Genomic DNA, 10,053 nt, shown 5'->3' with positions numbered 1-10,053 from the left:
GAAGGATATTTACTTCCCAAAGTGGACCCAAAGGTGATAATACTCAACTCCTTTACCCAACCAGAATCACATAGTAGGAACAGATGATTAAATCAACCAATCATCTGGCTTCTCCCAGTCTACTCATTAAATGTGCAAGAATATTGGCCCCCGACCAGCTGGAACTGCTCCAGAAACAGATAGGTGGGCTGTTTCCCTTTGGCTTTTTTTGTGTTTAGTTGGTTTCACTCGGTAGGCTACTCCAGATTACTTTCAGCTAGAGCTGGGCGATAGAACGATAACGATATGTATCGCGATATAACTTTTACTCGATAGAGAAATTAAGCTATCGCGATAGACCTCGCCGCTCTTGTCCTCTTAAAAAAAAAAAAAAAAAAAGGTCAGCCAATCCAAATTAAGTAGCGCAGAGCCGAACCAATCACAGCCGCAGCGTCACGTCGCGTGACTTGTTACGTACAGAACAAGTGCCAAGCCGCACGTGTGTTTGTTTGGGAAGCAGCCAGCGGGTAATGGAGCCAGCGCGTAATGGAGGAAATGAGTGTGCCGACTAGAAAAATCAACCGAGCGTGACCGAAGAGAAAACAGATGATGGTTCCAATGCCGGAGAGATTGTCGAACGGAAGAGCCATAGAAGTTCCGTAGTTTGAAGGTATTTCGGCTATTTCAAGTCTGACAAAAAACAGAGTAGCGTGCACTGTAAATTGTGCCGAAAGCAAGTCTGGAAATACAATAAACTGGTGCATGCGTCACACTGCGCGCCACGTTATTGTTTCGGTGAAATGAATTTCTACAAGACTGTTACTGTTAATTCTACTCTCTGCAGTGTTTAAATGCTTACATATACACACAGTTACTGTCCCTCCACACATACGACTCTGTTCTGCTTCTATGCCCCAGCTTTGTTTACTTTTTCCCACCGAGGCTTCTAGACTTCTGATTGGCCAACATTTCTGCACGGTTAGGAATCTAGCGCCACCTGCTGCTTTGGCATGTTCATAGCAGCGTTTTCTTTCATTTCTCCCTTTATGTGTGGACGGGATTATTTTTAAAACGAAAACGGAAAATCTCAGTTTTCAAAAATACCCGTGTACGTGTGGACGTAGCCTCAGTCTCTGACTGGAAGCGCTAATTCGTCATTCGGCTTTTGTCAGACTAAAGTAACTGTTAAAACTGTTTGAAAAGCTCAGCTATACAACAAGGAGAGATTGAGAATTTCCTTTTAGTTCTCAGTTTATTTGATATTGACAAAAGTTAGTCAGTTTTGTCTGTTCTTCTGTAAAACAAACTAAGATTTATTTTTAGAATTAATATTTTGTTTCTAAGTGGAATTGACAATTTAGTCTGTTTCGTTTGTTCTATTTTGAAACTTAAACGCTTTAGCGGCTGCCTTTTGTGTAGTTTGCAATATTTGCCTTTATTTATCTGAAAAAGTCTCATGTTCCTTAAGTACATCTACCCTGTTGAACTTATTATGGGAAATAAATATTTAAATAAAAACAAGCTGCTGATTATTTCACATTTTACTTGTGAGCAACGGCACATTTAAATCTTACAAATATAGTTATTTGTCTTATATCGTGATAGATATCGTTATCGCCTGAAATGAAAAAAAAAACATATCGTGATATGAAAAAATCTCATATTGCCCAGCTCTACTTTCAGCTATAAATTACACAGAAAGAGTGCGTACTTTACTTTCTTGTATCCATGATTAATGTCTGACCTTCTTCTATTATTTCGTGTTTTTAAAAAAAACTAATTGCCACATTTGACAAATGTTAGCTTGGAATTTCCTGTTGTGGCACTGATGCAGGGTTGTGTATATAGAATCAGGATGCTGTGCCATTCTGTTCTGGGTTGTTGTAATGTTTTGGAACACTATGTGCCCGTATAGATTGCAAGACGTTCTGAAACTGAAGGCGATCCTGAGGAAATTGCCAAGTATGTTAACTATATTGTTGGATAAGGTATAGAAGTCCTGAGTGGGGAAAAAAAGTGGGTGTCTGTTTTTCTTTTTTTTAATGCATGATCCAAAATGTTTTCTTATGCCAGGGTATTTTAAATTTATTTTGTAGGAAGTTTGTTTTTGGGTTTCTAACATATTTTCACTCAGTCGATTGGGGTGGAAATAAATTGGAAACATTTAATTGTAATTTTTCACTTTGATTTTCATTTTTCTGTTACATTCTGGTTGTAATTGGTTGGTTTTTCAGCATCAAAACTACTGGTTAGTTAAATGAAAGAAATGTGGCCCTGGCAGAACTTTTCTTTTTCCTTACTTTAGTGGAAACCTTTCTCTTCACCTGTCTCACAGATGTGGGGGGAAAAAATCACTCTGAAAGATTACACAGACAACACCTTAATTTTCAACTCCTCACTTGCCTCTCAGGGCTTCTGTAGTAATGTTAGCAGCACATTGGATTTAGTTTTTTTTCTACTTCTGTATAGATATGCATTATAGACCTCTTTTTATATTTCAGTGTATATGGGCCAAATCTTAGGATGTCTTCTGTTGATCAGTTTTGTAACATGTAGTGTTTGGGGTGATGCAATCCCTTTTGTTCATCTCCAAGACGTTTGCTGTTATCTTTTGATAAAATAATGTACATATAGGTAGTGCCATCAGCGATTACAGTAAACAAGCTTTGTTACCAGCAGTGTGACTATGAGATCCTACTAAGCAAACAGACAAATATTGGATTTAACATGATATGGTACATATGTGGTCAGATTGTGTTTGCATTGCGACATTTTCACAGCTGTCTGCAACACCAGACAGTATATTGCTGTAGATTTTGGAAGACATAAATAGAAAATTGTGGAAAAGTACACAAAATTATGCTAAAATACTTAATGTATTTTAGCATAATGATCTTAACTTTCGGGCATTTGTTGTGTTTCTCTGTGGGAAACTCCTAAGTAGGCCAGAATAAACCATGTAAAAGAATTTGCAAACACACTCTGCCCCAGGTCTGCTTAGAAGTTTTTCATTCCCTGACAGCAATGGTGTGGGGAGTGAAAAAAAAAAAAGAGAGAGAGAGATAAGAACTGCGTAAGACAGCTGGCTCAAAGTTCAGCTAAAGAATGTTTCCTTTTTTCCCCCACTGGCTTTAGTGATATGCCAAGTATGTACTGTTTTCTTTCCCTGTTCTATATTCTGGTTTTACAGTATATTAATATATTTATCTTCACTTTTCTTTCTTTGAAATAACTTCTATATTTTTCAATAAAAGAGAAAGCTGATAATCTTTTACTGTGATCAACTTTCTTTTGTTTCATATTTGCAAATCTGTCATCGCAGGCTGCGTAATTTTCAAACTTTTTAAATGTGTAACATTGGGCACAAAACAGGCAGAAAGCTCAGTATAAACTGTGCCGTCTACTGCAAGGTCCGATTTCAATGAGGGAACTGCAGAAAGAGCCAAATCCACAGTTTAACAAACACACTCTCGCAGTGGATTATTCTACGCAAATAACCCTGAAATGAAAGATAAAACCCCGTGTTAACAGTTTTCACATCCCATCATGGCAAGTGGAGTCCTGTGAGCTAATTAGGATCCTTCAGCCACACTGCTTTTGATAGGCTTTACAGCCTCGTTAATACAACAGAGCAGTCCTTAAAACGTGCACTGTCTCATCACGGTTCATGAACCTTACAAACGAGAGTCAAAAAGGCAAGAAAACATGCATTTATGGCGTGTTAATGATTGATAAGAAGAGTAGTACAGAAATGTACAGATGGAATAAATCTGTTTGTTTTTGCTTTTTTAAACCTTAAATGGTTTCTGCTATTAAAAACCATCTGGATATGCGATAATATGTGCATTAGCTTTACTGTTACCAGATTTAACTTGCATGTCTGGGTTCAGTGCAGCTAGTCAAAGGGTTATGAAGAGGATTGTGATCCTAGGTCCAAAAACAGCAGCTTTCTTGTTGAAATACAAGCTTTAAATAGAGACCTGGATCATTTCTGAAGCAATTTTTCAAATACATCTGGACAGATTAAATTGGCTTCATTTGGCATAACCATGGAAAATCACTGGAAAATATAACAGGACATTTATTCAGGGATGCACTAAAACAAACAGTTTTAGGTTGTTAAATATACATTTGTGAGGGAATACTTCATATCTGACTAAAATGTATTTTATTTGTTTCTTTTCTTAAATCCTCCATCCATATTCTTCTGCTTATCCACATCAGGGTTGCTGGAAGGGCTGTCATAGGTGTGGCACACCACAGGCAGCAAAAAGGAGTCTAACATAGCACTTATACATTTTTAACCCCTTTTTTTTATTATACCACTTCTTCTTACTGTTATTAAAAATGTCAGCGATGAAATTATTCAGCAGTAACACTTCTCTACTCTACTTCGCAGCACTAGTCACTATGACACTTCTCATGAATAATAAACACATTTACATTTTATGGCTGTTCACTTATGTAAGATTTTAAAAACTTGATTTACTATTGGAATTTTTTTTTCCAATGTTAAATAATTTGCTTTTTTTCTTTTTTCCCCACCACGGTTGAAAAAGTGCCTTGAGTCCAGTGGCAAATTCAGAGCAGTTTAATTAAAAAGGATAGTTTTCTTTTTCTGCTTGGCAGCTCTCCGTAAAGCCGTCTATACACACCAGGAAAAAAAAAAAAAAAGTGGTGCTTAAGTGTGAATTTCAATAGTTTGAATGAAAAAAATTACTTGTGGATAGGCTCATTTAAAGATATGCTACTATTGCCCTCTAGTGTTATTTTCATGCAAATACAACTTGAAAATGGATGGATGACAATAAGTTGGAGTGAAAGAGACCAAGTCTGTGGCAGCGTCTGCATTGCAAATAATTATTTATGTTTGTTTTTACTATTCCCCCCCCCCCCCCCAATGTGCTAACCAGTGCAGTGCCGTGCCAGCCTTAACCAATATCAGAAGAGCAAAAGACAGTCAATGGGTTATAAATATATCTACACATCAGAAATCTAAATACAGTCTGTGAGCTTATTTCAAATCTCTTTCATTTACACTGGTTTATATCAGGTTATTATGGTGTTGGGGGAAAAAAAGGATATTCTGCAAATACCAAAAGCTCAAGCAGATTTCTCAGACTGGTCTGAAGAAAAAAAATATATTCATAGGTTTTCCATCCTTATTCTCCGACATCTTCTCCACAGTGGGAAAGAGTTTGGGGAGATTTAAAATGTCCTCTCTGTTCTTTATACAAATACACCAGGAGTGTGTAAATTTGCTGGAGAAAGCCAGCTCAAATTCCCATTTTCATTAAATCATCTCAACCACAAGCTGACCTTTCTTGTGACCCAGTTTCTGTTTCTCATCCAAAATGTATTAACATAAAAAAGTACTTAATATGCATCCTTTCAATATAGAATTAATGTACCCTTTTTGGTCAGAATGCAAAATTCCCAAGCAAGTGAGTTTGCTTTTCAAATTGCCAGGAATAAGAATATACATCTTCCAACTGAACCCACCGAAGGTAATTGCCAGTATGACTAATATTGCACCTTTTTGTTTGTCGTTTTCACGATGCAACAAAGGGAGAACAAAATGTATTTTCATGGGCAGCTAAGAGGATTTTTAAATTATGCTTTCAGTAATGCATCTGGTTTGTGTCTCTCGGTGTCTGGAGGAGTACAAATAGTCGGATCACAGTGGTGACTCACTGAAGCAGTCATGTGGAAGTGCCAGTAAGATGAAATCCTGCTAAAAACAGTCCAGGCATTTACCCCAATTTCACACCTCTGTGATGATTAGAACCTTTTCATATCCAGTTGATTCACTCATTTATTCATTTATTTATTTATTTAAATCAAGAATGTTTCTAGTATATATATTCATGCCTGTGTTCATTTCATTATTTCCCTCTAGGAAAGATTGATTTGATATTTTACTTTAATATTATGTAAACATAGACATCAGGAAATATTAGAAAACAGCTATGCCAAATTCTATATCTGTAATATTCCAGAAGAAAATTTTATTTATTCTCCTGATTAAGTTTTTGCATTAAAATTAGAAAAGGGGTTGAATGGATAACCACTAGATGGAGCTAGTGGCTCTAAGTGATGCTTGAACAAGGGTTTTTCTTCTTCTGAGACCCCAGTGTTTCAGTGTCTTTATTGTTTTATGTTTTTTTTTAATCTATATTTTTATTAATTTCACCACTAGTTTTAGTCTTTAAACATTATTTAGGGCATATGCCAAGAGGGAAGATTTAGGAAAATCTATATAGGTGTAACTTTTTGGAGGCAGTTGACCCACAGTCTTGTAGACTTCCACATTCTCAGTGAACATGTTAAAGTGTCATTAGGTAAGTTAAGATAATAAATTTGACAAATGAACAAATACTACTGCTAAGGAAATTTCCTCCATGTTTTTCAAACTTTTTCAATTTAAAAATTTGGCACAAAATATCTGTAATCTAACAAAATTGTTACATTTTTTTAAAATGAAAATTTTATTTTTGATTTTGCTAGTTTTTTCCACAATAACAATAATAAATAATTTTTAAAAATAACATCCTCTTTTAGGTTTTTTGTTTGATTTTAGTCACCTATGATAACCTTTGTTTCGACGGTCATCATATTTCTCACAGGTTAGTGTTACCCTGTTTTTTCTTGTGTTGTCCTTTCTAACGTTATTTTCTCATTTTTGGAGCAGAAACGTTGACTTGCACATCTTCCCCTTTTACATTATTATAAACAGTTGCAGAATGAGGTCAACATCATCTTTGTTGATTAAGGTTTTTAAAAAAATATGTTATAATGGCATTTTCACCTTATCTCCCTTTGGTAAATCCAATGCAAACAGTTTGGTATTTATTTTCACATAAGCAGTGATGACACATGGATGATCTCGAGCCTGTGGGAATGACTTAATGGAATGCAAACGATGAGCTGGAAATCTCTAATGCTGTGAAATGCTGGGTTCAAATTTTATTAATCATATAGCAGAATCCAGACTGGCAGCCTTTCCAAGTTACGCCTCACCTTTTACGCCTGTGATAGGCTCCAGATCCTGTGTATGGATGGTTGAATACAACATTATTTCAAATTAAAATAATGACTAATATATTCAAAGTGCTTTACATCATCTTTATAATTGTGTATATGGGAGTGATTTATATCAATAAAAAATATTTGCATATTATTGACCCTTTTTCTCTCAACATATATTTGGCAAAGACTGAATTTAATCATAATTTGGCTCTTTTTAAAGCACAATTTTGAGAGTTAAGATTACAGTTCATGTGTTTCTAGAATAATTGTTGAGGAGAACCTCTTATGCTGAGTCCTTTAATGCAGCATCACTTAAATGTACCTTTAAATAAACATTGAAAATCTCTTCCAGACTTACCATCAGTCCTTTCTTTCTTTGTTTAGTCTGAGCAGATGTGTTTTTCTCCTTTAATCCACCATTTTATCCTGTAATAAGATACAATTGTATTCACAAGAAAGCAGGGCAGTGCACTGTGTATTCATGTGCACACAAAGCAGTATAAAAGAAGAAAAATACATACAATTTAATACACTAACCCCAATGACTGAACTTGATTTTGTCTACCAGCTCCATGTAATGTAGTAATGAACATGTGTATTTGTTAAAAAAAAAGATTTTTAATATGCTGAGAAAAAACAACCAGGTTAAAGTATACCCCTTTACTAAGAGGTATAAGTGAATCACATGCAGCTTAAACACTTAAATATTTAGTTTTAGTTGTGCTGAGCCAGCAACTCAATCTTTTCAAATGAGACCACGGTTAAACAAACCAATGTGGCTGTATAATGAAACTAGAAGCTAGCACCTTGATGTGTCTAACTGTGTATATAGCTGTGATTGAGTTTACAACAAAAGGCATGCAATGACTTGTGTTGTTATTGCAGTGGAGAATACATACATAGCCTGGTTGTGTTCTTTGCTTTCCTAAATATTACAAAACTGATTCAGTTAAATGCATATGTCGATTGTGAAAGCTGTTTAAAATGATCCATCAACTCAAGGACCAAGGTCTGGCGCTCATAAATTAAAACTAGTGAGGTTGGCAGGTGACTTTTTTCATGGACATATGCAATTTTCAGCCGAGCAAAGCACATTTAAGTGAAGGTGTAACAGCCGGACACTAACAGCTTTCACTAGAGTGGTCTGGAATAACAGGACTCTGGAAAAGGCCCCCACCTGCAGGACTGGGTGCTTGCATGAACCCTTTTTTCAAGTGTGGTTCTTCTAAGCCAAGCTTCAAACCCTCAAACCAAAGAGAAACCAGGACAGGATATTTTAGTGCAAGTTTTTTCAGGTGGTGCATTTAAATGGACAAATTTTATTTTTCCTTCATTCCTTTAATAGATTTTAGCTGATGCTAAGCATTTCAGCATAGCTCCATATTTCGAATCATCAGCAGAAAAACAAAAACAACTTGTCAGGTTCTCATTAATCATGATATTAATCATGCTAAATGGATTGAAAAGGGACCAATGTGAGAAGTGCGTGATGGAGGTTAGCAGAGGTGGAGGTTACAGAAACACATTCTAAAGATATTACCATATTAACATTTCTAAATTCTTTTAATGATTAATCCTTTGAAGTTATTGTACTAATATAAGTTATTTTATCAAATGAAAATACATTATTTTGAAGTATCTCTAATGTAACATTTGGAAAAGTTAGTAACAATGTCATTTTTTGAAATGTGGCAACATGCTAACTAGACGCTAACAACTAGCAATATTCAACTAGCTGTGGCAAAAAACTTTACATTCACCAGTGTAAGCTGATACTTGGATGGACCCCCTTTTGACTTCAATACTAACTTCATTTTTTGTGACATAGTGTCATGGTCCTGGGTCGTGCGACCCAGTGTTTTGTGTTTAGTCTATTTTGATGTTTATTGATTGTTTAGGTTCATTAAGTTAGTCCAGCCATCTGTATATACCACCCTTGCATTACGTCTCCCTTGCCCTTCGTGTGTTTATGTCTGTGTGTCTTGTACTGTCAAGTTCATGCTGTCAGTTATGTCACCTCCCCCTGTACTACGTCTCCCCGGTTCATGTCTCATGTTTCCTGTTTTACTTTGAAGGCCTGCATTCACTGTCAGTGTATTCAGTTTCACTCCTCCTGTCCTGTCGTTAAGTTCATGTGTGTCAGCTGCGTTCCCATGTGTGGCCACTTCCCCTGATCATTCCTCATGTGTATTTAGTCTCTGTGTTTCATGTAGTCTGCGTCGCGTCGTCTGTGTTCCCACCCCCTGTGTTCCATATCTCCAGCCATAGCCTTTCCATAGTTTATGTCCAGTTTAGGTTTCTGTTTAGCTACTACTCTTATGCTGCCCTCACTCTGGTTTGTTCCTTTCATCAGCCATAATAAAAGGCTCGCTTTTGTTTAATCCACTCCTGTATCTTCGCTTGTGTTCGCACCTGGGTCCATTACACGCATTCTCCACTCGGTCCGTCACAGCGGACCGTGACACATAGATTCAATGAAGTTGTGAATCTCCCATCCCTAAACATATCTATGGCAGTGTTGCCAACTTAGCGACTTTGTCGCTATATTTAGCGAGTTTTCAGACCCCTTAGCGACTTTTTTTTCTAAATAAAGTCGCTAAAAAAAGACGTGAAAGCACGTATCGCTTTTACTCTCAACAAGCAGCGGGTGCTGTAACGCAGTCAGTTCTTCTTTTACTCTTATGCTGTTTTGTGGATCACAAGGTTTAAAACTACTTATAAACACACACACACAAAGTAACTCCACCAGAGTGCCTATTTCGGGTCACTTTTGCCGGTCCAAGCCCGGGTAAAGGAGCAGGGTTGGAATTGTGACATTAAAAAAAAACAATAATTGCTAAAAGAAATTTAATTTGTAGTTCTAAATAAACTCTAAATGCATTTAGGACGTTTTTTTTTACTCACTTTATGTCTCTTCCACGATGTTATTTCTCTCTCCAACAATGTAGGTTACAATTAGATTAGCATGACCAATTATGCAAATTAGACGATGACGTCATTTAGCGACTTCTAGCGACTTTTAGGACAACCAATAGCAATTTTCCT

This window comes from Astatotilapia calliptera, chromosome 8 (genome assembly GCF_900246225.1).
Source record: "Astatotilapia calliptera chromosome 8, fAstCal1.2, whole genome shotgun sequence".
In the NCBI taxonomy this organism is placed as follows: domain Eukaryota; kingdom Metazoa; phylum Chordata; class Actinopteri; order Cichliformes; family Cichlidae; genus Astatotilapia; species Astatotilapia calliptera.
Note: the sequence above shows the minus strand (reverse complement) of the source record.